At 34.1% G+C, this 5,926-nt stretch overlaps 2 protein-coding genes across 3 annotated transcripts in view; one reads left to right on the top strand and one right to left on the bottom strand.

The window, feature by feature from the left end:
* Pln (phospholamban) overlaps positions 1–2,046 on the bottom strand; it is an 11,084-nt gene extending 9,038 nt beyond the window's left edge. Inside the window, exon 1 of the mRNA XM_008835781.3 lies at positions 1,960–2,046. The gene's annotated coding sequence lies outside the window, so the exon portion shown is untranslated. The remainder of the gene's footprint in view (positions 1–1,959) is intronic.
* Positions 1–5,926, top strand: part of Cep85l (centrosomal protein 85 like) — a 176,628-nt gene that overhangs the window by 60,850 nt on the left and 109,852 nt on the right. The gene's annotated exons all lie outside the window — the stretch shown is intronic.

A 5,926-nucleotide genomic window follows, 5' to 3' on the forward strand; every position in this document is an offset into this window, starting at 1 on the left:
TATACATTAAGATTTTATTTCTTAAACTATTTTATGCAAATATTCTTAATTAAATTGGTGAGGTTAAGAAATAGTATTTATTAATACTTGACCAAAATGCAGTCATTTTTCTTTATGTTTTCTAAAATGGCAGTAAGGCAGATGCTTTTGGTAAGGCAAATGCTCTCATTCTTTAACTTGCATTACAAACAGTATTTAATAATTTCCCTATCTTTTACATTTCTTTCATTTGATTACATTTGACATTTTTAGCATTTGCTTATAAAGCATATATATTTATAGACAAAATACTTAAAATTATCTTAAGATAGAAGTGAATAGTTTAAACATATCTTGAATTATGTTGAAAATTTTAACAGCAGTCACTGTAATTATGTAATCCTATTACTCTGCTAAAGTTACTCTAATAGCAGAATTTATGTTTTTTTTTCTTGAAGTTGCCTGGTTTTTGGAGCAAAATGTTATGTAGGAAAATTCTGATAAAAAGAAACTCATTACCTGCCCCCCATACCCCACTGAAAGAACTGCTGCACACACCATTGAAATCTGAGAATGTTATTTGATGGGCATTAGAATAAAGATGTGGGGGCCAGGGAGATGGCTCAGTGGCAGTAAAGGTGCTTGCTGCCAAGCCTGATGATCTGAGTTCCATCTCCAGGACCGACATGACATACACATGCTGTGACATACATGTGCTCACACATAGACACACAAATGAACACAAATGTTAAAAAATGAAGAATTATGTGCATAAAAACTTGCACTGACATTTATATAATAAAAAGGGAAAAGTATTTTATGAATACAAAAGTATTCAGAGGCAGTTAAGTTACCTCAGTCGTAGAGACTGAGGAAAGCTGCTTAGGATATTTGAAAGCTATTATTTGTCATGAGCAGTAGAATTAATATTTGTTGCAGGAATTGATAGTTCTAGAGGTTTCATTTTAGCTGTAAGTATGATATGAAAATAAAAATAATGGAATAAATTTATGTAATTTTCTTTATGTTCTAACAGCTTTTCAAGTGAGAAAACTTTATTTAGTAGGCTAAGGATTGCAACATAATAAAGGAAGGATAGTAACCAAACACAAGTCATGAAGGTTATTGTGGCTTCTCCATTCTTAGGCCTTTTGTTTTTTCTTGTTTTACTTCTAAATTCATGAGATTAAACTTACACAGAATAAAAGAATAAAAATTTAACAAAAGTATAATAATAAGCATTCATTTTATCAAATTTTGTCTTACATAGGAATGTTTATATGTCAAAAGCCCTTTTTATTTTTAAAGTATTGAATTATTATTCTGTGACTTTAGAAAGATTATGACAATTATTTTAAAAACTTCAAACTTGTTCTTTATAGTGTTAAACTCAATTATATTTATTCAAATGGTAGTTTTAGAAGTGTTTTAATAAAAATCTTCAAAAGCATTTTAAAAGTAGCTTGTATTATCTATTCTTACAACCCATTTTATTCTATCACCTTAAGGAATCATAATGATGACATTGGAATGGGCATGCTAATAATGTACATATTCCAACAACTATTCACATCGTTCCACCTATAAATAAATAGCCCAGTTCTGCACTGAGCTCGGCAGAAAAACATAACAAATGAAGCCAATGCTTTTGTATGGAAAAATTAATTTACCACTACTGCCGAATATGTAATGCAATTGGAAGGTGTTTAAATTGGAAGAAATTTGTATTTGAAAAACCAAAATAAAAGTAAAAGTAAACTAATAACCAAGATTTAAAGATGAACATGACTCTTTAGAATGTTAAGTCTGTTTTTAACTGTCACTAAATAAGCATTTATTTAGAAATTGAGCATTTTGTCATAGGCATTCTATTTGCTAACTTTGAAATGGAATTTGGAAGATATGATTCTTTTTAACAGTTTAGAAAGTTTCAATTACAGAAAGTAAGAATTCCCAAAGTTAATGGCATCAGTCTCTTACCTTGGCTTCTGTGGTAATCACAATATAGAAGATTAAGTTGTATGAAGTCTGGTGGATGTCTAGCTGAGTTTTCTGACTGTTACCAGGTTTGTGGGAACAGTCACAGTTGGTGGAGAAGAAAAAGTGTTCTGGGGAGGTCTTATGATGTCACACAGGAATTCTGAAGTTATGATTGGTTAGCCATATTCTTATCACATCCAAACTTTCATTTATCTTACTTTAGGTTTAGAAAGGCCATTAACTGTTTGTGCTTCGTTTTTAGTTTTTAAATTTAGAAAGTGTATAGCAGGTGGCTGAAAACAAAATAAGTAAGCTTGAGGGGGCAGATGGCTTTGCTTAAAGATCTCTGCCTCTTCAGACTTAGAGATAATTATGTATTGATGGCGATGATGTGGAAGAACTGAGATAGTTACTATAACAGGAATTCCAGTAGCATGCAAGGAATAATACAGGTTGAAAGGGGAAACAGCTTTCATCGAGTTGCTGCTGTTGCCTTAGTACTGCAGCTTCTAGCTCAACCATAAACTTTGTATGTACTAATATTTTATACCTTTTCCTGGCTAAATTTTTGTGTTTCATGTCTGTCTGTCTGTCTCTCTCTCTCTCTCTATATATATATATATAGGCTAATAACTGCTTTGGGTTTTGAAAAAATGATTTTTCATATAGTTAAAGGAATAAACATGTTTAATTTATTGTTTTCTTCAGTTAGTTTAGCAATGTATTTATGAATATTCTCATATTTAAATGGATATGGTTTGTCCCAAGAAAGATAGCAGTTTATAAATTTAAGCATTTAAGATTTTAATAAGTACATTAAATTACCAGAAAATCCTACTAGATTTTTAATAAGCTGATATGATGTCAAAGGTAACTGTCTTTAAAAAAAGGAAAGAAATGACTGCAGATGCCTAATCAGCTGCATGAAAATGAGGCATTATTGACATAGGTTTTCAAGTATTGAAATTTAAGTTGAATTTCTAATCTAGCTTTTTTTCTGAAAACTATGTTTGATCTAGTCTAACATTTTTCTGAAAACTACTATGTAAGTATAATTTTAGAAAGTGGAATGATCTTGAACTTCTAGAACAGCTTATGATAGAACTAAGAGTCCTTTTGGGAAGCCAGGCATCTTTTTCCTATTTTCTCTCTACATCATTTTTTTTACTACACGTATGTAAATCACCACACTTGCAAATTCTAATTTTAAATTTTGATTTTTTGTTTTGGAGGAGCTATTTGTAATTTTAAAACTGCTTATAGCAGAGTGAATTCAGGTTCTCTTCCCTATGGGTAACTGAAATGTGTACCGGCAGCTGCTTCTGTGTCCTTAAATGGAGATGATCTTGGCTTTGTCCAAAGCATGATGAAATGAAATCCTTCTCTTGAGCAAATCTTGTGCCATGCAAAGAGTCAGCTAAAACTAACTGAAAAATATTTTAGCAAAGATCCTCTGTAAATGTTACTTAAGGGTAAATTTACTACTTAAGAGTAAACTCCAGACTAGTGTAATTACACAAGCTTCCTATCCGTCCGTGTGTGTAGTGCTAAAAGTGTCAGCGTTTGCTACTTTCCTCAGTGCTCTATAGTCATTTTTTTCTTTCTGTCCTTACATGATAAAAGAATCTCTTATTATCAGCTGTCAGTAATGACTGATTATTTGAAACCTTAGACGCCTCAAGTGGATTACAGTAATTTATCAAAGATAACACAGCTAGTAAAGAGCAGATGAGAAATGAGACCAAGATGAGTTTAATTAAGTTATAATTCTCAATAAAAGTTGGCATATTATAGGGCAAAGCCATAATTTGAACCTAGATTTCATAAAATAGCATATATCAACAAAGAAATTTTTAAGAAGGGATAAGTTAATTATTTAACATTATAACTACTTTTGCAAAGCCTGCTTTAAGTTTACCTGCCAGTTACATATTTGAAATATGTTACTTCATTTGAAAATGAAGCTTGGGAAAGTAGATCACAATAGTGGAACCATTTCAGTTGATAATACTTAGTTGGATAAAGTAAGAAAATACCCCAGACTAAATATTGCCCAATTATCTCACATGTTCTCAAGTTTATTTACAAAGCACACATGGCACAAGCACACCTTGGGAAGATAGCAGTCAGCTTCTTTTCTAGCCCAAACTTCCAAAGTCTTCCACATTCCTCTAAAAGCACACATGGTCAGGTTCTTCACAGCCAACAATCCATTCTCTGGTACCAGTTACTGTATTAGTCACTTTTCTGTTGTTGTGCTAGAAACACCATGACCAATGGAACTTACAGAAGTCCCAAAGGGGCAAGAGTCAGTCCATCATGGTGGAGAGGCATGGTGGCAGAAGGTGGCTAGAGCAGAAGAAGAAGCTAAGTTCTCACAAGCACAGGAAGCAAGAGAGCTACTGGGGATCCAGCAAGAACTCTCTAAGCCCACCACATCCTTCCTTTTTTTTTTTTTTTTTTTTTTTTAAAAAAATCTTTTTGAGACAGGGTCTCCCTATAGCCCCAGCTGGCCTGGAAATCTCTATGTAGACCAGGCTGGACTCAAACTCACAGAGATCCACCTGCCTCTGCCTCTCGGGTGCTAGGATTAAAGGCATGACCCACCATGCCCAGCTCCTTCCTTTTTTTTTTTTCTTTTTTAATCTTCTAAAAATTTTTACAAAAACTTTATTGAGAATTTCATACATGTATATAAGGTGTTTTGGTCAAATCCATACCCACTCCTTCCCCTCCAACAGTCCCCCCTCTGAAGAGGTAACCCTAAAATCTTTTAAGGATTAGATACAAGTTCCCAAATACTTTGACTTTTAGCCAAGAAACTGGCTACATTTCTTTGGGGTCTTTTTACCCTAACTGCCTATCCAGTTCCTACCTCCTATTTTTATCATGCCATCCTCTGAAGGGGTTACCCAGATTGCCAACTCTTGTCTCTAAAGGAAGAAAAAAATCCTTGAATCATGAATAGGAGATGTGAAGGAGAAGTAAAGACATGACTAATTAGCATTACAAGTTCTAGTCAGGGAACTAGAAAAAAGTCAGAACAGGGCAATTTTCAAATGTTTATATGAAAGTCCATTGGAGTTTCTTGACAAGGGCTTCCAGAAGCATCCCTCTATTGGGTTCTTCCTCATTTTTCTTTTGTCTTCCAAGTCTGGACTAGTTGGCTGGGAAGAGTGGCTGGATACTTGGGTGAGAGTCCAGTGACTCTGCTTTTGACACTCCTTTTTATGAATGAGCACAACTGTCAACAAGCCCAATTGTGACTATGTTTAGTGATCAGGCTCAGCCAAAGTCGTGATGTTTTTCATAACAGCTGAATAATATTCCATTGTATAAATGTACTATATTTTTGGACATCTAGGTTGCTTTTGAATGTTGTGTAAAGATCAGCAATGAACATGGATGAACAGGTATCTCTGTAGTGGTACACAGAGTCCTTTGGGTATATGCCCAAGAGTAGTATGGCCTGATCATGTGATAGATCTATTTCTAGTTTTTTGAGGAATCTTCACACTGATTTCAATAGTGGCTGCACCAGTCATGTAAATATACCACATTTTTGATAACCATTCGTCAGTTGAGGGACACTTAGGTTGCTTCCATCTCTTAGCTATTGTGAAAAGAGCAGCAACAAACCTGGTTGTACAAGTGTCTCTAAAATAGGATGAGTCCTTTGGGTATATGCCAAGGAGTGGTATAACCAGGTCATATGGTAGGTTCATTTTTAGTGTTTTAAGAGTTCACCACACTGTTTTCCATAGAGGCTGCACAAGTTTTCAATCCCACCAGCAGTGAATGACTGTTCCCCTTTCTCTACATCCTCACCAGCATTTGATATCATTTTCATTTGTTCTCTTGATCCTAGCCAGTCTGATTGGGATAAGGTGATACCTTAGGGTGATTTTAATTTGCATTTCCCTAATTACTAACAATGTTGAACACTTTTTGAGATGTTTCTTAGCCA

Source organism: Nannospalax galili, unplaced genomic scaffold (assembly GCF_000622305.1).
Source record: "Nannospalax galili isolate Female #2095 unplaced genomic scaffold, S.galili_v1.0 scaffold417, whole genome shotgun sequence".
Lineage (NCBI taxonomy): Eukaryota > Metazoa > Chordata > Mammalia > Rodentia > Spalacidae > Nannospalax > Nannospalax galili.